This window comes from Megalopta genalis, chromosome 5 (genome assembly GCF_051020955.1).
Source record: "Megalopta genalis isolate 19385.01 chromosome 5, iyMegGena1_principal, whole genome shotgun sequence".
In the NCBI taxonomy this organism is placed as follows: Eukaryota; Metazoa; Arthropoda; class Insecta; order Hymenoptera; family Halictidae; genus Megalopta; species Megalopta genalis.
The window spans coordinates 5,233,066-5,258,663 of NC_135017.1; the positions used below are offsets into that span (position 1 = coordinate 5,233,066).

At 34.9% G+C, this 25,598-nt stretch overlaps 1 protein-coding gene across 3 annotated transcripts in view; it reads left to right on the forward strand.

The window, feature by feature from the left end:
- Window positions 1–211: 211 nt before the first annotated feature.
- The window catches only part of LOC117224088 (uncharacterized), a 211,503-nt gene continuing 186,116 nt past the window's right edge, over window positions 212–25,598 (forward strand). The window contains exons 1-2 of one of the 3 annotated variants that reach the window (XM_076521442.1): window positions 212–347; window positions 512–717. The gene's annotated coding sequence lies outside the window, so the exon portion shown is untranslated. Of the gene's footprint in view, window positions 718–25,598 lie in introns of all 3 variants that reach the window. The other 2 variants (XM_076521444.1, XM_076521449.1) reach the window with 2 other exon arrangements.

Sequence of the window (25,598 nt, forward strand, 5' to 3'; positions counted from 1 at the left end):
CAAAGTAAATGCGACGTTCTGTGTTGCTTTTGATAGAACAATTGCGACGTAGGCGCTCTATGTTGGTAAATGAACACATACTTTATGGCCGTTGAACGTTCACGTGCGCTCGAATTTTTTACGCGGGAGTAGCGAACGGCTAGGTAGCCAGGTAGCCAAGTAACCAGTGCGCGTTACTTGCGACAGTCCCTGTATCCAGTTTGCTTTAATCGACGGTCGGATCAACATCGCTGCGAGCTTTTATTCGGATCAATTTTCTAAACAGCCGGATAATACGTTTCAGACTGTAGCCTACACGAGAAAATGACATGATCGGTATCGGTTACCCGGACTAGAAATTCGAACATGTATGTAACAATTTTCAATTAGACTTTACATAATTCCATAATCGTGTGAATTTGTATTTATCGTCACCCTTACCGCGATTATGTCGATAATTACGAATTGATCGCGCGGTTATCGCGAGTATCGATTGATTCCGACAACTATCGAGTTATTTCGATTCTCACAGGCTAGAGCAAGACAGACTTAGGTTCGGTTGCGAATGGATGAGACGTTTGAAATTTCGGAATTACTTGTTCTGTGTATATTTAGTGACGTGATGTGTACAATTGAACAAAAATCTGCCGAAATATTGTGGGAATGATGCTTGTATCGAGAAGGCACATTTTGGTGGAAGTCAACCTGCTGCTGTCGATATTGGAACATCGAATCAAGGTAGGCTACCAAAATATAATCTTTTCACCTGGTATGCGCACTTCTTTCAAACGCAAACGATGGTCTTCTTGTATATAAGAGAGTAAATCAGGATATTTTCTTACAAGACGCTTCGATGCATAATGGAAAATTGTAGGAACGGTTTTCTTTTTTTCGTATGTAGTCATACTGCATGAAATATATGAAGCGAATAATTGCGGGTTAAATCTTCGGTAATTAATCAGAATTAACTGTATCTTATAAAATCGGTATTTCAAGAATTGAATTTTAAGATTTGGAAGGTAGTAATTTTGGGGGAGTGCGAGGTACATAATATTGTTATGTGTTAATATTAATAATATTAATATAATAACTAAAATAATATATATATAATATAATAATAATATATATTATATAAATAATAAATTTAATATAATAACACATATAATATTATATGTGTTATTATTAAATTAAGCGCAATATAGTATTAACGTTAGCATTGGTATTTCGAATGACGCAGTTAACCATCGGAGGACGGATTTCGTAGAAGCCGGAGCTGGGTCGTTTCTGACCCACGACAAAATCTCGCATAAAGAAATTTTTGTCGGCATGAGAACCAGGTCTCAAGTGACCTACGTTCGTCCCGCGAGGGTTAATTTGTATAATACGAGCATACAATAAACACAAAATGGCACGATTGCTAGTAAAAATTGAATTATATAATTAAATAACAATTATAATGCCGTATTATAAAATTATAAGAATCATCATAACGACAGCCCCAGACTGCAGCGAATAAAATATATAGCAGAAATATATAGCACGTATAAACAAATATATAGAACCGTATAAACAATATCTATGACATCTATAGAATAACGAGGACAACATGTAATAACATCTGCTATACCAACATTAATAATGTGCATGATATCTGTCGAACAACAATTGTAACACGCATGACGCGTTCCGTGTGCCATGAACAATATCCACAATGCCCTTTATATAGCGTTAATAACATGGTTAATATGTTTCAGGTGACATTATAATATGTACAACGACTTTCAAATAACATTAACCCTTTGCGGACGAGGATTTTTAAAGCTACTAAGAATATTGCTACTCAGAAATTTGGATTATGTATATATGAAAAACTTGAATAGGAAAAAAATAAACAATTAAAAAAAAATAAACAATCTTGTTGTATTATGAACATAATTACGTACATGATTTTGTTATATACACAATTATGTACATGATTATGTTATGCACATAATTATGTACATGATTTTGTTATATGTATATATATATATATATATATGTACATATACATTCGTCCTCAAAGAATTAAATAACACACATAACGTATGTCGAATAACACAAATCCCATTTATCGAACAACAACATTTTTTGGAAATAGCTTCAGGTATTATATAACATGCATAAAACTGTCCAGAACGCATAACACTTTCGACAATGAATTCTGTTGATTCGTAACGTATACAACACGCAACGAATAACATTTTTTTCGTAACGACTTTCTTGCAAATGTTTCACGGCATTCGAAACACGCTACGAAACATTTATAATATAAATATAATAATAATAATAATATGAATAACACTTTTTGCAATCGATTCTCCGGTAATTCATAGCATGCACGAACGAATTACAACGAATGCCGCTATTAACACGAGCAACGCTGCTTGAACCGTGATCACCTTGCGACGCGGATAGAGCAGCGATTTCTAATTGTTCGCGCGAGCGCGTTTTTAAACGGTTATTTTTTCGAACGATCGGCGACAAATTGGGTCGCATATCCAATTCACATTATTCACGGCAAGAGCGCGCCGCGGAAGGAACGTTCAAAGAGATGCAGTTTATCGTTGCATAGCAGGAGAATGTAGCACGTTGCACCGCGGCGCAAGGTAATAGGAATGTCAGCTCTATATTACAACGTCCGCGGTGCATTGTGTCGGTAGGAATGCGTTTCGTACCGGGGCCTATACGCTTTCTAAGTATTTTCAAATTCCGTATATATTTCTCTCCTTTATCATGTAACCAGTTGCAAAACGCGTCGGCCAACGGCGCATCGTGAATCATTTCGCCGTCGGTCGTTACCTGTTCCTCGAGCTCGTTAAGAACCGAACCGCCACTGCTCGCGCCGAGGAGACATTCTCTCTAATTACCTTTGAAAATAACGATATTTAGGAGTTTATTGCCAGACGATCGCGGACCGTAATCGTCCCACAGTTTCTGCAACGTGCCGGCGAACTTTCCAAGTTTGCAAATAAAATGTTTCCATCGATTCCGTCGTTTCGAAACGTTCTCGCGAACATGTGCTATTCTCCAATAGAAAATTTCTGCCGCAGAATCATTTTATTCTTTCGCAAGAATTGCACGCGAAAAATTCTATTCGAGAGTTGAGCGTAGCACGGTAATGTCTCCCTAACTGACGCTCGGATTGTGCACAAAAATGGACAATTTGAGAAGAGGAGATACGATTATAACTATAAAAATGAATCGCAGGGATCGAATAATCGTGTCTCCTCTTCCTAAATTGTCCATTCTTGTGGACGGTCTGAGCGTCGATTAGAGAAACATTACTGTATTCTAACAAATATTGCAAGAAAAGTTCCTAAGAAAAACACCTAATCCTAATCCTGACCTAACTCTAATTCTAAAAAATATGAAGGAGAAAACCTTAGAGCATACATATTTTATATATGCTCCAAGAAGAAAACATTACAAGAAAGATCCCTAAGAAAAATACCTAACCCTGATCCTAACCCTAACTTAACCCTAATTTAAAAAATAATATAAAGGAGAGAATTTTAAAGCATACATATTCATATATATATCTAATTCATTCTATATTCATATATCTAAGAACAAAATATTGCAAGAAAAATTTCTAAAAAAAATTCGTAACCCTAAACCTGACCTAACCCTGACCCTAAAAAATATAAAAGAAAAAATTCTAGACCATACATACATAATACATACATACATACATACATACATACATACATACATACATACATACATACATACATACATACATACATACATACATACATACATATATGTATATGCTCTGAGGAATAACCATCTCAAGAAAAATCCCTAGGCGGGCGTACGCGCGCTTGGCAACGGTCGCGCGGGAATTTCGAAATTCGTGGTGGGCGGATAAGGACGAGATAAGGGAAACGGTACGCGCCTCACAGTCGGATCGGGATTACGCTAATATTTCTACGTCGGCGAGCGCGCATCCTCGGTCGCCACGCCGATGGATGAGGCGATAAACCCCTAGCTGGTCACGAAAGCGAATTGCGTTTCATTAACATGAAAGTGAGCTGCGGATGCTACACACGATAATCATCGGGATCGACCAATTATGCAAATGCCCGGGGGAAAAGTTGGATTATAACGTCGACACACCTTCTAGATACTGTTGCATCCCCCTTTGATCTCGAACGACTCATTAGCGTCCCGCGTCCCAGTGTGATCCCTTAACCTTTTAGGTACGGCTGAATTCTGCGCGAGGCTATTTCTCTGGACGGCAGAGTCTGATATGTAGTGTACAGAGTCTGATACTGTATACACAGGATGTCCCAAAAATGTCTCGCATTCCGAAAGTGGCGGGTTCCTCGGGCCATTTGAAGCAACTTTTTCCTTTACAAAAATGTTCTCCGAGGCACCGTTAACGAGTTATTAACGAAAAACGGTGACCAATGAGAGGCGAGCTCGGCTGGCGCGAGGCGATCGCGCCAATGAGCGGAACTGGGCTTCGTGCGCTGGTCGGCTGGGCGGCCTCGCGTCAGCCGTACTCGATTCTCATTGGTCACTGTTTTTCGTTGATAACTCGTTAACGGTGCCTCGGAGAACATTTTTGTAAAGGAAGAAGTTGCTTCAAATGATCCGAGGAACCCGCCATTTCCGGATTGCGAGACATTTTTGGGACACCCTGTAGACTGTTGTAAATCGATGTGAAGACAAAAGAAGTGTGAAACAATGCATATGAAGACGATTATTTGGTTCAAACGATGAGCGAGTGAGCTACTAGAGCAAGTCACTATAGTGGCGCGTCGTCCAGAGAGATGACATCCGCGAAAGTCACTATAGTGGCGCGTCGTGCCTAAAAGATCGCTTCTCTAGTACGCAGATACGGTACTGCCGTTGCTTCCCTGATCTCTTAATCAAGCACTTCGTTTAGTTTCGATAATTCGAGGTTGTCGAGGCTTGTCATATCAGAAATGAAATATGGGAAACTGGCAACTGGAAATTGAATAAAAGTGACCGGGAATGAAAACGAATGAAACGAAAATCGTGATAACTTGGGACCAATTGAAAGCATAAATAACTAGGAAGGAACTGAGAATAAAAGTATATAGGGACAAATTGAAAACATAAATGACTAGGAATGGAATGACAATCGAAATAACTAGGGACAAAATGAAGATATAGACAACAGTATGAAGGATACGAAAATCGAAGTTACTAGGGACAAATTCAGAGTATAAATGACTAGGAATGGAATGAGGATTGAAATAACTAGGGACAAAACGAAGATATAAACAACTATGAAGGAAATGAAAATCGAAATAACTAGAAATAATTGAAAGTATAAGTAACTAGGAAGGAAGTGAGAATTAAAGTATCTAGGGACAAATTGAAAATATAAATGACTAGGAATAGAATGAAAATTGAAATAACTAGGGACAAATTGAAAATAAAAATAACTAGGAACAAAATGGGAGTAGAAACAATTGGTGATAATTTAAAAATAAAAATTACTAGAGACAAAGTGAAAATAAAATAACTAAGGACAAAGTAGACTAACCGGAAACAGAATAAAAAATAGCACGACTATGGTTAGATTGCTAGTAAAATAACTAATAATAATTTTAAGATAATACTTCTAGGGAGAAATTTAAAGTAGATCAACTAGAAACAAGGTGGAAATGATTTAATAAAAGAGAGATTTAATGTGAAATAATTGGAGGCAAATTGAAAGCAATACCTCTAGGTCGAAATTGAGATTAAAGTAATTGAAAAACAAATTGAGAATAATGCGTCTAGAGACCTAATTCAAATAACATAACTAGAAGAAAATTGAATATAGCGCATCTAGGGATATAATGTAATCGAAAATATATTGAGAATAACGCAAACAATACAACCAATAATGTATCTTGATACATAATGCAAATAATATAACTAGAAGAAAATTGAATATGGTGCATCTAGGGACATAATGCAAATAATATAACTAGAAGAAAATTGAATACGGTGCATCTAGGGACATAATGCAAATAATATAACTAGAAGAAAATTGAATATGGTGCATCTAGGGACATAATACAAATAATATAACTAGAAGAAAATTAAATATGGTGCATCTAGGGACATAATGTAATCGAAAATATATTGAGAATAATGCAAACAATACAACTAATAATGTATCTTGATACATAATGCAATTAATATAACTAGAAGAAAATTAAATATGATGCATCCAGGGACATAATGCAAATAATAGTTATAATAATAGTAATTTTCTTCTAGTTATAGAAGAAAATTGAATACGGTGCATCTAGGGACATAATGCAAATAATATAACTAGAAGAAAATTGAATACGGTGCATCTAGGGACATAATGCAAATAATATAACTAGAAGAAAATTGAAAATGGTATATCTAGGTTATTTGTTAAATTCATCGTTATTTGATTGTTATTTTGTCGAAATTGACATAACTTGAAACAAATTAAGAATAATAAACATTGCGTCAAATAAATACACGAACTACGAAAATGATAAATGTGATATTATGGACAAATTAATAGTAATACAACCAGAAACAAACATATTAATATGAATATCTCGCATGTAATGACCAACTAACTAATAACTAACGCGAATAAATTCGGTGTCGCTGCGTATATCAGCCGGTTGTACCGCCGGGCAGGTTTAGCGTTAAGGATTTGCGGATACGGGCCGTTAAATGCTCGGGGATTACGAACGCGTGAAACGAGCCGTTTAGGTCTAATCAAGACGGTCCCGGTCGCAATCGATGCCGCATCTCGTAGCGGTGGTCCCCCCCCCCTTTCTTTTTCATTTTTCTCTCCTCCTTCCCGCGTGATCTGCATCCGCGTTTCCCGTCGTCGGGACACTTTTTATTTGCCGTCGGAACGTCGCGTTGCATGGCAACAAGCAGCACAAGTTCCCCGGCTCGTCGCGGCCGGTGCATCCTAGCGGTCAGTGCAACATAACTGCACTTGTCCAGCAGCTCGCGCGACTTGCAACTCGCCGCGCCAGCGTGCACCGCCCGGCGACGGTCTACGTACTTGCACCGCGCATCAACGCGCGCCGAGATTTTCCGGGACGCTTCGATCACCGTTCTGCCGGATGCAACGCGAACGATTCGCGCGCGTTCGGCTCGATTGGTCGAACCGTTTTCGCGGATTCTTTTGGTTCGATGCGACCCGCTCCTGATGCTCCCGACGCTTTCTAACGGAAGCGCCGCTGCAACCGGAGCTCGGCGTTCGCATATTGGAACCGGGATACATTCGTTCAACAGAGAGGAACAGCGAAGCTTTTCGACGAATGTGCGACCGAGTTGGCGTGGAATTGTTCACGGAACACAAACTGTTTTAATTGGATCGCGGATCTTTATGCGAAATAAATATTATAATGTAATATAATATCGAGAGACTGCGAGATGCGGGAGTTTAATTTTTTGCACTCGAAGCTATTTTTAATTCCAAGATCAAGACGTTCGTTTCAACGTACAGTATTTCCAATTTTGCATGATGGTTGTTTTTATTTGATACATATGAAATTGAACGTGTACACGCTTATAGAAGACTTCTATTATTTCACGATTTGCCGAATACAGATAAGTTTGATAACGTGAAAATTCTTTTGAAAATACTCTACCAATTTTTACCGTCGCAAACTCAGAGTCGCAACTCGAGCGCGAAGGGTTAACAGACAATTACAGTAAATTCTTCCTAATTGTCGCCCAGCTTGGAAAGAGAAATGGACAATTTGGGAAGAGAAGGTACGATTATTCCAGCGTTGCGGCTCGTTTTTCTAGTTACCGATTGCGAACAACTATAAAAACGAGCCGCAAGGCTTGAATAATCGTACCTCCTCTTCCCAAATTGTCCATTCTTGTTTACAAGCTGAGCGTCAATTAGGGAGAACTTACTGTATTTCTTTTCCTAACCTTTTAGGCACGACGCGCCACTATAGTGGCTTGCTCTAGTAGCTCACTCGCTCACCGTTTGAACCAAATAATCGTCTTCATATGCATTGTTTCACACTTCTTTTGTCTTCACATCGATTTACAACAGTCTACAGGGTGTTCCAAAAATGTCTCGCAATCCGGAAATGGCGGGTTCCTCGGGTCATTTGAAGCAACTTCTTCCTTTACAAAAATGTTCTCCGAGGCACCGTTAACGAGTTATCAACGAAAAACAGTGACCAATAAGAATCGAGTACGGCTGATGCGAGGCGGCCCAGCCGACCAGCGCACGAAGCCCAGTTCCGCTCATTGGCTCGGTCGCCTCGCGCCAGCCGAGCTCGCCTCTCATTGGTCACTGTTTTTCGTTAATAACTCGTTAACGGTGCCTCGGAGAACATTTTTGTGAAGGAAAAAGTTGCTTCAAATGGCCCGAGGAACCCGCCACTTTCGGATTGCGAGACATTTTTGGGACACCCTGTATATACAGTATCAGACTCTGTAACAGTACACATCAGACTCTGCCGTCCACAGAAATAACCTAGCGCAGAATTCAGCCGTACCTAAAAGGTTAAGAAGCTTAACGAGAATAGAATCTTAACGTTTTCCTTGATGTTTTCACCGTTTCGAATTTCACCTAATCATTTCTCCCATGAATTCGTGAAATTTGCGGTCCAGTTATAATCGATGTGAGAACAGTCGTTGCGTAGCAAGTAATATTTCGATTGAAATGTTCTTAATTAAAAGTAACAGTTACATTGGATTGTTTGTTTGCGTTAGCCAAAACAATTATGAATTGATTATGGTTGCTCGGTCACAGTTATCGTCGAGAGAAACGCTGTTCCGATAATTCATAATTGTTATCCTCTGAAAACAGCTCGAATGAGAAAAATTCGCGATTTATTATAATTCATTGGAACGCGAGTAGCAACGAAATTGTTTGCAAACAACGGGAACTGCGAGTTTCATATTCAGACTCTTGGGATTCGTATTAAACACAGAGAAAGGGAGAACACCATCGAGTTACCGAAGCGAAAACTAATGCCGACTGTTACCGAACAGCGGAATAATTATTGTAAATTTGCGAGCCGAGGAAAAGGAAGAGTGAAGAGGCTCGCGCGTAAAGATAGCAAGCTTATGGTAAATAAGAGAATAGAAAAAGAAATAGCTAGCATCAGAATTCAATTATTCGTTTCCGGTCATTACCGATGTTTCGAACGAAAGCCGAGGGGCGATGGCGGCCAGATACCGCAGGAAACATAACATTGTTCAGCTGTTGCAACAATTACAAAATCGACGGGCGTCGGGAAGAAATTACTTAACGGGGAAGCGTACGCTGAGACACGGATTAGTGCGACACGAGCGCATTAATGCGAGGATGACCGTGAACCAGATGTTCAAGTTGGACGCTTGGAAAAGAGGGCACAGAGTCATTTTCAATATCACTATGATCCTATCTGGTAGATAGTAAGTTATAAGTTATAACATATAATAAGTTATAATATATAATTTGTAGGTTACAACTCATACTGCTTCTTAATTTGTCATTTGTGAATAATTCTGAATATGAAAACTTGAATGTTTCAACTGGCATTGCCAAAAATAAAATATCTGATGTATAGTGCAATGCTGAAATCAAAAGATTCAGCTGTGTTGCAATGTAAACAATTAAAATATTTAAACCGGTAACGTGAACATATAAATGTTTTCAACTAGCAATGTCGAAAATAAAATATTTTAATTGTGTTGGAATGTTGAAATTCAAAGACTTCGACGATGTTGCAATAGAAACATTTAAATATTTGAAGCAGTAATATGATTTTGTAAATATTTCAATCAACAATGTTGAAAATAAAAAATTTTAACTGTATTGCAATGTTGAAATTCGAATATTTATACCATACAACAATATTCAAATATTAATATTAGTAATATGAAAATTGAGTGATTCAACTAGTAATGTTGAAATTGAAATACACATTTAGGCCACAGTAGTATGATAATTCAAATTTTTAAATTGTATTCTAAAGCAAAATTTCAAATGTTTGAAATAGTAATGTTCGAATTGAAATGTTTCAACTATTTAGTAATGTTGGAATAGAAATGATTAAACTAGTATTGTGAAAATTGAAATGATTGGATTAGTAATGTTGAAATTCAATTATTTATGTGGTATAGTAATATAGAAAGTTAATTATATAGACGGTACAGTAATGTTAAAGTTCAATTATTTAGACGAAATAGCAATGTGAAAATTGAAATGATTGTACTAGTAATATTGAAATTCAATTATGCATTTGATTCCTATACTAATAGATAATATAAATACATGACCATTTGTTTACGTCTACAATAATCTTAGTAATAAAAGCATATTGTTGCCATAAGTCTACACACAACTTTTTTTCAAAATAAATACTCAATATTATTACCTAGATTTTTTTATTTATTTTCTACGTAACCTATGACCACATTCCTATAAAAAAACGATTTTTTACAATTCAAAACAAAAAATCATGCATTCAAGGGTTTGAAATTCGACTGTTTCATCCGGCAACGTAAAAATAGAAATGTTCCAACCACTCTTGTCGAAACCAAGCCGTCCAAACCACGCAGTAATGTACGAAGATTGAAGCATTTAAACCGTCTGCTAATGGGACGACTAAGCTGTCGGAGCGGTTGATATAAAAATTCGATTCTCCTCGAGTGCCAATACACTCGGCAAGAAAACGAAGATGTCGTTTGAAACGACGAGAGACCGTGTTTGTCAAAGAGTCGAGTCATCGGGGGAAACATCTCTCGAGGCCCCGAGCGACGGTCCCGTCCGATTGTTGTGCAGCCACGGTCTCGTCCGCCGTCTTCGTTTTGCCGTCGAGAAGCCCGGCGCAGTTTGAATGAAGAGAAGGCGGTTTACGCGGCTCAATCACCTGGCCGGGCCCGTGTTCACGATTAACACGGGCGTCAGTGCGAACAGAGAGACTCGGGCTCGTCGGATAGCACGGGATAGACCGGTTGTCGACTACACAGCCGGAAATACGGCCGCTTTCCTGCGATCGCGCGTCGTTCCTCCTCGACTGTGGTCGCCGGTCCTGTTAACTTACGTACAATCCGCAGCGTTTCTCCGAGGGACGCGGCGCGGATTAACCTTTTAGGCCCGACGCGCCACTATAGTGGCTTGCTCTAGTAGCTCACTCGCTCATCGTTTGAGCCAAATAATCGTCTTCATACGCATTGTTTCACACTTCTTTTGTCTTCACATCGATTTACAACAGTCTACAGGATGTCCCAAAAATGTCTCGCAATCCGGGAATGGCGGGTTCCTCGGATCATTTGAAGCAACTTCTTCCTTTACAAAAATGTTCTCCGAGGCACCGTTAACGAGTTATCAACGAAAAACAGTGACCAATGAGAATCGAGTACGGCTGACGCGAGGCCGCCCAGTCGACCAGCGCACGAAGCCCAGTTCCGCTCATTGGCGCGATCGCCTCGCGCCAGCTGAGCTCGCCCCTCATTGGTCAGTATTTTTCATTAATAACTCGTAAACGAAGCGGCGGATTGCATTTTCGCTAAGGAAAAAGTTGCTTCGAATGACCTCAGGAAACCCTCATTTCTCGGAGGTAACATAATTTTGGGACTCTAGGACTCCGATTTTAATTTATAAATGAAAACTATTCGTTAATTGCACACTGCATAAAAAATGTTTACCATAGAAATAAAATGGTTTCAAACGGAACCGTATAATTTTGAATACACTTATCGGTTCGGAGCATCATTTCGAGGAAGAAAGTATTAGCAGAAAATTTATATTATATTATTTATATATTATTTATATTATATTATATATATATAATATATATATTTATATATTTATTAATATATATTATATATATATATAATATATATATTTATATATTTATTAATATATATTATATTATATATATAATTATATATATATAATATAATGTAATATAAAATATAATATATAATATATAATATATAATATATAATATTATATATATATATATATATATATATATATTATAGTGTATTATTATATTATATAATTTATTTATATTATATTAATAATATTACCAGAGGATATTTAAGTGCAAATATTGCAAGGTCGTACGAAAAGTTATTCGCCAAAGGTATCGTCATCTTAACTCGATGAAACGAAATGTAAATTGGAAAATTAATTGAAAATTGCAATATTTCAACTAGCAACGTGAAAGAAAACTTCCACGTTTGAACTTTCAACTGTTAAATTACGAGGAAACGAGGTATGAAGAATCCGTGGCGAGCGTAACAGTACCGGTTAAATTGTCCCTGAAGAGGAACTGCTTGGAAATATAGGTCAGAATGTTCAAGCATGATTTAATGTATTCGAAGATGTTTAAGCAAAGCCGCTAACGTCGGAGAAGTTTGTTAAGAAGATGAGGCGATTAGGCTGTCGCGCTTCCTATACTCCCATTCACGAACCGGTACTTCCTTATTTATAAACCTATTACAAGTTCGTCGTTATACAGCGTCATACCTAATCGAGACAGGTCAATTAACTTGATCGTTAGCCGTGACTGGTTCGATAACCATTCGACACGAAATTATTACAATTTCCAATTATGATTGATTCAAAAGTCTCGGAATGCTCGGAGCGAATCTAAACGGTTTTACGAAAATCTGCATTCATTTCAAACGCATTGTTCAAATTTTCGTTCTAATTTCGGACAGAAAAAGGTAAGAAATGTTACTTTTTATTTTGTTGCTTCGATCGATTGCAATTTTTCGAAAAAATTTGATTATTGTCCGGCAAGCCAGTCCCACTAATGTCACGAAAGAATTTGGAGACATTTGGATTCAATTTTGAAAATGTTATTTAATTCCAAAAGGTGTTTGAATATTTTAGTAGGCGATTGTAGGTATTTACATCGTCTTAGTTGGATTTATTTTATATTTATTATTTATATTTATTTCATATTTAGTATTTATATTTATTTTATATTTATATGTATATATAAAAAATATAAATATAGGCGTCCCAAAATTATGTTACTTCCAGGAAATGAAAGATTCCTGAGGGTATTTGGAGTAACTTTTTTCTTAGCAAAATTGCAATCCGTGGCTTCGTTTACGAGTTATTAACGAAGAACAGTGACCAATGAGAGGCGAGATCAAGCTGGCGTGAAGCGGCCGAGCCAATGAACGTAACTGGACTTCGTTCGCCCATTGGCTCGACCGTCTCGCGCCTGATGGATCTCGCCTCTTATTGGTCAGTGTTTTTCGTTAATAACTCGTAAACGAAGCTGCGAATTGCATTTGCGTCGAGGGAAGAGTTACTTCAAATGACCTCAGGAACCTCTCATCTTCCGATTGCGAGTGACCTTTGTGACACTCCGTGCTTTATAGAACGTGTTTAACCCTCTGCACTCGAGTGGTGACTCTGAAGCACCATTAAAAAATTGTTACATCACGTTCCAAGATAATTTTTATATTATAAAAGTCTAGACGTAAGAAAATTGTTAAAAGCCTAACTCTGTTGTACGAGTCGCAAGACCATAAGTTTCATACGCATAAAATGCACTTTGTCATATAAAATATGGAAATACCATAAGTCAGAAAAATTAATTTAAACTTACAGTTAAAATGGCTTCGAGTGCAAAGGGTTAAATAATAAATAATGGAGACATCTGTGAAGTCTGCGTAATCGAGGTTGCACAGCAGCTTGAATCGTGCGGGAATTTTTGAAGAAACGTTTCGAAACGATTATTTTTCAAATGGTTTGTTTGGACAATGCCCTAGCCGGCTGCAAGGTGCAACATCGGGAAGGGAAGTGCATTCCGCGTGAATTCTGTTGGCAAGTACTATCCGTTAGACGCCGAATGAATAATTCATCGGCGCTCGGGGACTGACGGGCCTGAATCATCGACGTACTGACGCTGACGATGTACTGACGATATTAATAACTACTGATGATATAAGTACTGATATGATGGTATAACTACTGACGGGCACTAGTACGGACAAGTACAGACGAAAGAAACAAAGAATTTTATTTAGTAAAATGCACTCCGGCTGCAAATCTTCGCCGGAACGACGCCTCCGGAAATCTATATAGGGTGTTTATTTTATCATGCATGTTGAAATATCTTCGTTATTTTTGCTGCTATAAACGAACGTGTCAGGCCAACTTTGTTTAGCTCAAAGCGAAATCATTCGTTTAGATGCGATGTGCAGGTGTAGGGTTGTTTCGAAGTAATTTTTCGGTGCTTTCCTATAGAGATATTTAGACTTTTGAGGTCGTAAATGAAAGCTAGAAGAGAGTACTTTCTGATAGATTTATACAGATTCGTAGGAGAATTCGATGTTGAGGCGAAAATTGCGAAAAACCAGTCACAAATATATTACAATATATAGGCATGGTGTTGTTTCGAAACAACGTTTCGGTGCTTTTACATGGAGATATTCAAACTTTTGAGATCGTAAATGAAAGCTAGAAGAGAGTACTTTCTGATAGATTTATTCAGATTCGTAGGAAAATTCGATGTTGCGGCGAAAATTGCGAAAAACCAGTCACAAATATATTACAATATATAGGCATGGTGTTGTTTCGAAACAACCTTTCGGTGTTTTTCCATGGAGATATTTAGACTTTTGAGATCGTAAATGAAAGCTAGAAGAGAGTACTTTCTGATAGATTTATTCAGTTTCGTAGGAAAATTCGATGTTGCGGCGAAAATTGCGAAAAACCAGTCACAAATATATTACAATATATAGGCATGGTGTTGTTTCGAAACAACGTTTCGGTGCTTTTCCATGGAGATATTTAGACTTTTGAGATCGTAAATGAAAGCTAGAAGAGAGTACTTTGTGATAGATTTATTCAGATTCGTAGGAAAATTCGATGTTGAGGCGAAAATTGCGAAAAACCAGTCACAAATATATTACAATATATAGGCATGGTGTTGTTTTGAAACAACCTTTCGGTGCTTTTCCATGGAGATATTCAAACTTTTGAGATCGTAAATGAAAGCTAGAAGAGAGTACTTTCTGATAGATTTATTCAGATTCGTAGGAAAATTCGATGTTGAGGCGAAAATTGCGAAAAACCAGTCACAAATATATTACAATATATAGGCATGGTGTTGTTTCGAAACAACGTTTCGGTGCTTTTCCATGGAGATATTCAAACTTTTGAGATCGTAAATGAAAGCTAGAAGAGAGTACTTTGTAATAAATTGATTCAGAGTTGCAGGAAAATTCGATTCCAAGGGGAAAATTGCGAAAAATTGGTTACGGATACGCTAAAGCACGATCTGCAGACTTGGAGTTGCTTGATATTATTTTTCAACAATGCGTTCCCATGGAGGTTTCCAAACTTTCGCCATTGCAAATGGAAGCTAATAGATTGCACTTTTCGATAGATTCATTTACGATTGCGAAAAAATGTGTTATCGTGACGAAAATTTAGAAAGATCAGTCGATAGTATCCAGAAACATGATTTACAGACATAGGATTCCTACGAATTAATTTTTCGGTGCTTTTTCATTGAGATGTTCAATCTTTATATATCACAAATGAAAGCCAGGAAATCGAATGTTATGGTGAATTCATAAAGTTTCATAAAAGATGTCGAGGTCACGTCGTAAAATCGCAAAATCAAACCCGTAGTACCCCAACTTCAGGCTATGAAGCCGATTCGAATTAATTCTCCGCTGCTTTTTGTGTAATTTTTTCAACGATTGTTACCTCAAATGAAAGCTGGAAGATCGTACTTTATATCGCATTCATAAAGTTTGTGAAAGGATTTCGAGGTCACGTCGAAAATCGCAAAATCACGCGCGTACAGCACCCTCCCAAAACATAACTTCAGGATACGGAATCGATTCGAACGAATCTTTCGCTGTTTTCCGGTGGGAATTTTTTTACGTTTGATGTCTCAAATTAAAGCTGGAGGATCGTACTTTATGCCGGATATATCAAAGTCAGAGGTAAAATAAATTATCGTCTGAAGGATATAGAAAAGTTAATTGTTTCAAGAAAGATGTAGAAAAATGTATCGTTGGTCCCAGTCGAATCAATAAGTAAGAAACAGTTACGGGATATGTGGATGAATGAAATTAAAATTTATCGTTCCAAATTTATGGTCGATGCAAATGCATATCGACGCTAGCTGAAGATCGTTTTCCTTCGTGATAATTGCTCGTTAGGGCGGTGGTTGCGTTCTCCCGCGATGCTAATCGAGAAACGTCGGTCCGCTAATGGAATCAGGATCCCGTGAGAATCAATCTTCGCGGAGAGGATCGCGCGTGCAATTGTTGATCTACGTTTCCTGGCCTCGACACGATGCAACGACGACACCGACGTTCGATAATTAGATCCTCCTTCTCCGCGATTGCGTTATCCCGCGGGATCGACTCCATAATCGAAACTGATTCCAACGTGTGAGGCGACGAGTGTTGCAGACAAAAAGATAGCGGATAATATGGATGCTATGTTAACCTTTCCAATGTTCAGACCGTACGTAACATAGGCGAGAGCCACATTGCTTGATTTGCAGTACATTCATACAAAATTTGATCTTCGCGCGGATTCATGGTATGAATATAATCTAAGCAGAAATAATATTATCTGAATTGCATTCATGTAATATGAATGTAATATGAAGTCATGGATGTAATATTAACGGTAGATATTCCTTTTATTATACTTTTACGTTTTAGTCAGCAGCGGAAGAATCGATCTTCTTAAAAACTCTGCTTAAGGACTGATTGTCATATTCTAACAAACTTAATTAAAAGGAAGGCGACACGTGTGAGAAATTTAATTAGTTTGATAGAAATAGAAATAATTTTAGTCCAATAGAAATAAATTCTTTTTCTGCTTGAGAATTAATTGTAATATTCGAACAAACGTAATTAAAAGGAAGATGATACGTGTGGGAAATTTAATTAGTTTAATAGAAATAGAAAGAATTAGTTCAATAGAAATAAATTCTTTTTCTGCTTGAGAATTAATTGTAATATTCGAACAAACGTAATTAAAAGGAAGGCGACACGTGTGAGAAATTTAATTAGTTTGATAGAAATAGAAACAATTAGTCCAATAGAAATAAATTCTTTTTCTGCTTGAGAATTGATTGTAATATTCTAATAGACGTAATTAAAAGGAAGACGATACGTGTGGGAAATTTAATTAGTTTAATAGAAATAGAAAGAATTAGTCCAATAGAAATAAATTCTTTTTCTGTTTGAGAATTGATTGTAATATTCTAACAAATGTAATAAAAATAAGAATAATACAAGTAGGAGATTTAATTAGTTTAGTAGAAATAAAAATAATCAGTTTAATAAAAATAGAAACGATTATTTTAATAGAAATAAATTCTTAAAATCTCTGCTTGAGAACGCTATTTTATAAAAAAGGAGACAAAGAATTTGTTAGAGTTTTTATCTATAATCCTTATACTTTTTATCAATGATTCTTATAGTTTTTATCGGTGATTTTTATAGTTCTTATTCTTACAGTTTTTATCGATGGTTTTTATGTCTTTTTTATCGACGATCCTTATAGATTTTATCGATGTTTCTTATAGTTTTTACCGATTGTTCTTATTATTTCTATCGGTTATTCTTATAGTCTTTATCGGTGATTTTTATAGTTCTTATTCTTACAGTTTTTATCGATGGTTTTTATGTGTTTTTATCGATGATCCTTATAGATTTTATCGATGTTTCTTATAGTTTTTACCGATTGTTCTTATTATTTCTATCGGTTATTCTTATAGTCTTTATCGGTGATTTTTATAGTTCTTATTCTTACAGTTTTTATCGATGGTTTTTATGTGTTTTTATCGATGATCCTTATAGATTTGATCGATGTTTCTTATAGTTTTTACCGATTGTTCTTATTATTTCTATCGGTTATTCTTATAGTTTTTATCGGTGATTTTTATAGTTCTTATTCTTACAGTTTTTATCGATGATTTTTATGTGTTTTTTATCGATGATCCTTATAGATTTTATCGATGTTTCTTATAGTTTTTACCGATTCTTCTTATTATTTCTATCGGTTATTCTTATAGTTTTTATCGGTGATTTTTATAGTTCTTATTCTTACAGTTTTTATCGATGGTTTTTATGTGTTTTTTATCGATGATCCTTATAGATTTTATCGATGTTTCTTATAGTTTTTACCGATTGTTCTTATTATTTCTATCGGTTATTCTTATAGTTTTTATCGGTTATTCTTATAGTTTTTATCGATGATTCTAACAGCTTTTAGTCGATGACACGAATCCAGAGATGGCGATGAATACAGAGTAGTTGGGGGAGAAGACCAATGAACGATCTATATGATCCGGAACTTCCTAAATCGGAGTATAAGAGAATCTATGATCTTTTGTTCTTCAAGCTGCACGTGGGCGACGAGCGTAGTCGTGCAGTAACTTGTTCCGTTGCTAGTAAATCCACTTTTTCCACCCTATTTCGTCGCCCGAACGGATCAGTCGCCGTTGCCAACATTCCAAATAGAGCAAACCGATCAGACGTTACTGGAACTCGCAACTAGACTGTGTGGAATTTAGGCATTTCTCACGAAAATAAGTTGTAATTATCTTGCCTTTATTTGTACCATAGGTACAGAGGTTTAAAATGGGCACAGGTAATATAATGAAACAATAGAAAATGGTCGAAAAGAACAATGGACCAATATAAAATGATGAAAAGTAATGATGGAAGAGTATAAAATGGATAGAAGTAATATTGAAAGAGTATCAAATGATATGTTCAGAAATGATTCAAATATTAATGTTCAATAATTAATTTCAAATATTAATCGAAAACAATAAAATTGTTGAAAGTAATAATGGAGAGGTATGAAATGCTCAGAAGTATAAAACGATTAAAATGGAAGATTATAATCGTCAAAAATGATAATGGAAAAGTATAAAATGCTCGAAAGTAGTAACAAAAGAATATAATAATGGCTAAAAGTATAAATGAGAAAGTATAAGATGGTGAAGAATAAAAGGTATAAAATAGAAAAGTATATAAAATGTCAAAAGAGTGAAAACAGAAATGTATAAAATGATCAGAAGTAAAAATGGAATAGTATAAAATAGACAAAAATAAAAATGGAACGGTATAAAATGGTCGAAGGTAAAAATGGAGCAGTAGAAAGTGGTTCAAAATAAAAGTGGAACAAAATAAAAATGGTCAACAGTGAAAATGGAACAGTATAAAATGGTTCAAAGTAAGAAATGGAACAGTATAAAATGGTCAAAAGTGAAAATGGAACAGTATAAAATGGTGCAAAGTAAAAATGGAACAGTATAAAATGGTCAAAAGTAAAAATGGAACAGTATAAAATGGTCAAAAGTAAAAATGGAACAGTATAAAATGGTCAAAAGTAAAAATGGAACATTATAAAATGGTGCAAAGTAAAAATGGAACAGTATAAAATGGTCAAAAGTAAACATGGGACTGTATAAAATGGTCAATAGTAAAAATGGAACAGTATAAAATGGTGCAAAGTAAAAATGGAACAGTATAAAATGGTGCAAAGTAAAAATGGAACAGTATAAAATGGTCAAAAGTAAACATGGGACTGTATAAAATGGTCAAGAGTAATAACAACAAATTATAAAATCTGTTTAAAATAAAAATGGAAGCGGATAACACGATCAATAATAATAATAAAAAAGGTTGAACGTGGTTGAAAGCAACAGCAAAACATTAAAAAATAGTAAAAACTGAAACAAATGGAATGGTACAAAATGTGCAAAATAAAAATGGAAAAGTATAAGATGGTGAGAAATAAAATAGAAAACTACGAAATGGCCGGAAATAAGGAGAAAAGGGTATTACATAAAATGACAAATGTTCTGGGTAAAAGTTCGACGATGACATAACAAGTTCTATATTTCATAATAAAGAAGAAACAGATCGAATATAGAAACTCACGGAATTAATTTGCATTCCTGTTGCGCATGACTTTTCGACGCTGCATAATGCGCGCGATATATACATATACAATATAAGATTCTTATATAAATCCTCTTCGGCGATCTTATTAAACCCGATCTAATTTTACCGAAAGAACTGTTAGATAATTGAAGCTCGTTTGTTATTATTTCCGCTAACAAGAGGCCGAAGAATGGCGGCTCGTTACGTGGGAACCTGTTGCCTATTTCGCTGGTAACAGTAAAAAATAATTAATTTATTCGAGACATCGGAATCTATCACTGTGCGAATTCTTTTATTCATGGAATGCAGCGAATGCGGCGAATGCACTGCGGAACGTGTGCTTCACGTGTGAATTTCGAAATTATCTTTTGTGCTGTCCGATCGTGGACGTCTTATTTCACTCATCAAAATGCACGACAAATTATTGCCGTGATTATGCAGTCGGCAGCTGCAACGGAACGTGTGCGTTGAAAGTTGACGTACAAATTGCATTGAGATTTCAAGAAAAAGTGTTACAATTTCGGCTGTTTCAATACTGTTATGGTAACGATGACAGTGGTGGATGTATTATGCAATTGTATAATTACCGAAAGTACAGTAAATTCTCTTCAACTGTTCCTCAGGATGAAAACAAAAAATGGACAATTTGGGAAGAGTAGATACGATTACAGTAAATTCTCCATAATTGTCTCCCAGCTTGGAAACAAAAATCGGACAATTGGGGAAGAGGAGACACGATTATTTGAGTCTCGCGGCTCGTTTTTATAGTTGCCGGTCCTCAACAACAATAGTTGTTTTTTATTATATTATTATATTATTATATATTATATATATATATATATATATATATATATATATATATATATTATTATATACTTATAATATATTTGGAAATATAATTTCAACAATGATAAATTATGGGAAAAATGACTAGCGGTAATATAAGATTCTGAAGACATAAAAAGAATTTGATAATCTTGTTACGTTATTTCCAACTTATCCAACTTATTCGAAGTAATAGTTTATTCTTTATTTTGCATAAAGATCCGTAGTTTAATGACAAAACAATGCAACTGAATGAAAAACGCAGTTTCGTTCAATATATGTTTTTAACAATTTATATAGAAATTGTTTACCATAAAGATTCACAGTTTAGTTACACATAGACTGCATATTTAATAAATTTATAACAAAAATGATCAGATGGAATGCAAACCACGAGAAAATTTAAAGAATTCGGGGATCTTATTGTATCGTTTTCAATTTATTAAGTTTATTAAAAAAGGTGATGAATTTTGATATACCTCTTGTATCTTGCAATGAATGCAAAGAATTCTTATTTATTATAAAGATTGATTAGTCTCTATTGTAAAGACTGCTGATAAATAGACTGCAGATTTTATTCGTTTGTTTAAAAAATGTGTAGATTAAATGGAAAGCGATGAACAGAGTACAAATGGGAGATTATAATATTGTCAAAAATAATAACAAAAAAATATAAATTGGTCACAGATAAGAATGGAAAAGTATAAAATGGTCAAGATTTTTTTAAATTGAAATAGTATAAAACGGTCGAAGGTAAAAATGAAATAGTATAAAATGGTCAAAATGGAAAATTGGGAAAGTACAAAATGGTAAAAAATAATAATATAAAAGTATAAATTGATCGACTAAGAACTCGACAGATTATTATGGCGATTCGCAATAACAGAAGTTAATAATAGTTTTTTAAAAGTGACAACAGAAAAGTATAAAATAGTAAAATGTAAAAGTGGAACAATATAAAATAGCGAAAAGTATTATAATATGAGAGAAATATTATATTATATTATACATATATATATAAATATAATATATAAGAGAAATATTATATTTCTCTTATACTATATATATATATAAATATAATATATAAGAGAAATATTATATTTCTCTTATATTATATATAATTATAATATGATCAAAAATAATAACCAAAAGTTATAAATTTGTCAAAAGTGAAAATGCAATATATAATTATGTAATTATAATGCGTACAATAACGAGCGGTCGAAGCCCAGTTACGTTCGTTGGCTCGGCCGCCTAGCGCCAGGAGAGCTCGCCTCTCATTGGCCACTGTTTTTCGTTAATAACTTGCAAACAAAGCCGCGGATTGCACTTTCGCTAAGGAAAAAATTACTCCAAATGATCTCAGGGACCCCTCGGTTCCCGGAGGTAACTCAATTTTAGGACCCTCTGTATAATAAAAATAACCATTTCGATTTCTTTTTAAAAAATCGTTTTTAACTTTTAATCTGAATGCAGACAGAAATATACATGAACGATGCCAATAGATAGAAAAGAAAAAAAGCATAAAAAAATGTGAAAAACAAAATAGGTTCGGACACTTATCGCTTGGAGGAAAAAGGGAGCACTTTCCATAAAGGCTCCCTGTTTCATAAATGTTCTCCGCACCCCGTATACGATCTCCAATCCAGTGTTTTTACGATTTAGAAATCGGAAATCGTTGTCCTCTGATTGCGCAATGCAATTCGAACGTGCTCCGAGCTTCTGTGTTTACATTGTCGAAAGGCAAACACGTGCGGTTACAGAGAGCGAACCGCCGACGACGACGGCGAGGCGCATAATTAATTTTTATTGACGCGCGAAGGTGTTACACAATTCCGAGAGCGAGGCGTGTTTTCCCATCGGCGCGGATTATTCCAAGTGAAAAGCAGAAAGAGCTCGAAAGTGGCTTTGGTTACATGTGCCGGCCGTCAGCACCGCTTTTGTTATTCCCGGGCCGTGGTTTCTATTTGAAAATTCGATTCGCGACTGGAGTGGCCGGCGCGACGCCGTTTCGACGCCATTTACTACGGGAATTCGAAAGCAGTTTCGCGCCATCGAATGCAAAGATTATGCATTGGGAAACGCGGGCTCCTCCCTTGCTTGGGCTTCCTTTCGCTTCCCTTGCTTCACGCTAATTGATTTAAGTAAGAACCGTGTTCTTGCTCCAGCAATGCCCCTATTATATAAACAAATTAATAAAATAACGGTGAATTTCGATCGGTGTTTCTTGAATTCAAAGAGACCATTTTAAGGGACTTATTTTTCTGGAAAAATACCATAACGAGATCGCAGATTGATAAAATATTAAAAAGAACGAGAGACACTGGATTGGATTATTGTTATAAACTGTACGAAAATGTGCTAAAATCTGGTCTTTCTTTAAAAAAAATGGTACTATTAGATTGCATTGTGTTTTGAAAAAAATGGCACAATTAGTTTGCATTATGTTACAATAATTCACTGAAAATTGGATTATTGTTATGAACTGTATGAAATTGTTCTAAAATCTATTCTTTCTATTAAAAAATAGCAGTATTAGATTGCATTGTGTTCTTAAACAAAAAATGGCACTACTAGATTGCATTTTGTTAGAATAATTAATAGAGCAAGACACTGAAAATTGGATTATTGTTACGAACTGTACGAAACTTTTCTAAAATCTGGTCTTTCTTCAAAAAATGACATTATTACATTGCATTGTATTCTTTTAAAAAATGGCGCTATTAGATTGCATTATGTTACAATAATTCACTGAAAATTGTTCCAAAATCTATTCTTTCTCTTAAAGAATAGCACTATTAGATTGCATTGTGTTCTTAAACAAAAAATGGCACCACTAGATTGCATTATGTTAGAATAATTAATAGAGCAAGACACTGAAAATTGGATTATTGTTATGAACTGTACGAAACTTCTCTAAAATCTGGTCTTTCTTTAAAAAATGGCATTATTACATTGCATTGTATTCTTTAAAAAAAAGTGGCACTATTAGATTGCATTGTATTCTTAAAAAAATGGCACTATTAGATTGCATTGTATTCTTAAAAAAATTGGCACTATCAGATTGCATTGTATTCTTAAAAAAAATGGCACTATTAGATCGCATTTTATTAGAATAATTAACAGTGTAAGTCACTGAATTGAATTATTATTATGAACTGTATAAAACTGTTCTAAGATCTATTTTCTTTCTTTAAACTGTTTTTTTTTTAAATGGCACTATCAGACTATGTCTAAGAAAAAGAAATGACACTATTAGATTGCATTATGTTGAAATATTAAAAAGAACAAGACACTGGATTGGATTATTAATCCGAATCGTTTCTAATTGTCCTAACAACCGGTTTTCTTAAAAAATGAGGGTACTAGATTGCATTTTTTTTTCTTAAATAATTAATAATGTAAAACACATTTTTCCATTTTAATCCCGATAATTGAGATATCTAATTATATCACTGGTGATTATTTGCTGCATCATACATGAAATAGAGCTGTTGGACGATTAATTGAAACACTGTTATATTAGCCACTTATTATTGATTACATAAATATGTGAAATATGATTTTTTATTCATATTTTTTACCACTTATCTATTATCACCAGTTTTTACCACTTATTTATTAGATTTTTTATTTATTATTATTATTATATCATTATATATTATTATTATTTATTATTATATATTATTATTATATTTTATTTATTATATTTTATTAGATTTTTTTCACCAGTTATTTATTATTGATGACACAAGTATGTAAATTATAGTTGCCAATTTATTAAAACATTCTGTCGTCAGTTACTCATTATTGATTACGCGAACGAATAAATGATAAGAACTGCAGATTACGTAGTTGATTGTAGATGTTAAGCTGTTAAGAATACGTGTCAAACTTTTTTATTCTTTGAATGAATTCTTCTTTTCTCGATCATTGAATAAAAGATCTACTTTCTTCTTCTATAAGGCCCCGTTATCCGATGCAGAATCTCGGCAGCAGATTTCGAATTTGTATGCATTCGCGGCTCATAAGAGTTTGCAACGATCTGCGAAATAGAAAGTTAAATCGAACTCCTCTCCTGCTGATATTGGATTACTTTTTCTTTGCCTCTTATCTGGAATATTTTCATGTAGTATTTATATGACGCTATATATTTTCGTTCTGCTCGAGGTAGCATAACTCCCTCTGTCAGTAATTATTTGCAATATGTATATACAACTTCCTTTATAGCATTCTTAAAACATCGATTTATAACAGTCATAAAGAAAGATTTTCACCAAATAGATCTTGATAATCGAGGTACAAAGTAGCGTAATTTCGATACTACCTTCAACATTTACACCGAACTTTCTACCATAAATTTAACAAAACAATGATCTATGAAAACAATGTATAAAAGAAGATCGATGTTTAAATAATCTCAAGTGGTCACGGTAATACAAAATCCGTTTTTAAGTTTTTATTTTATTAATCTTGCTACTTCCATCGATCCATCTGAAACACCATAACTTTGTTAATTTCCACCATATTAACCATATATTATTATTATATTATAATTTATAATATATAACCATATATTATTATTATTATATTATAATTTATAATATATAACCATATATTATTATTATTATATTATAATTTATAATATATAACCATATATTATTATTATTATTATAATGAAACCATCATGATAATCTTCTTGAAACATCAATTTATGAGAAAATATATAAAAAGATCGATGTTTAAATAATTTCAAAGTGCAACAAAAATGTTTAAAGTTCGCTTTGAAGTATACTTCGTTGATCTGGCTATTTGGATTGCTCGGTTCAAAATACCATAACTTCGTCACTTTGTGTTATATTCTCCAG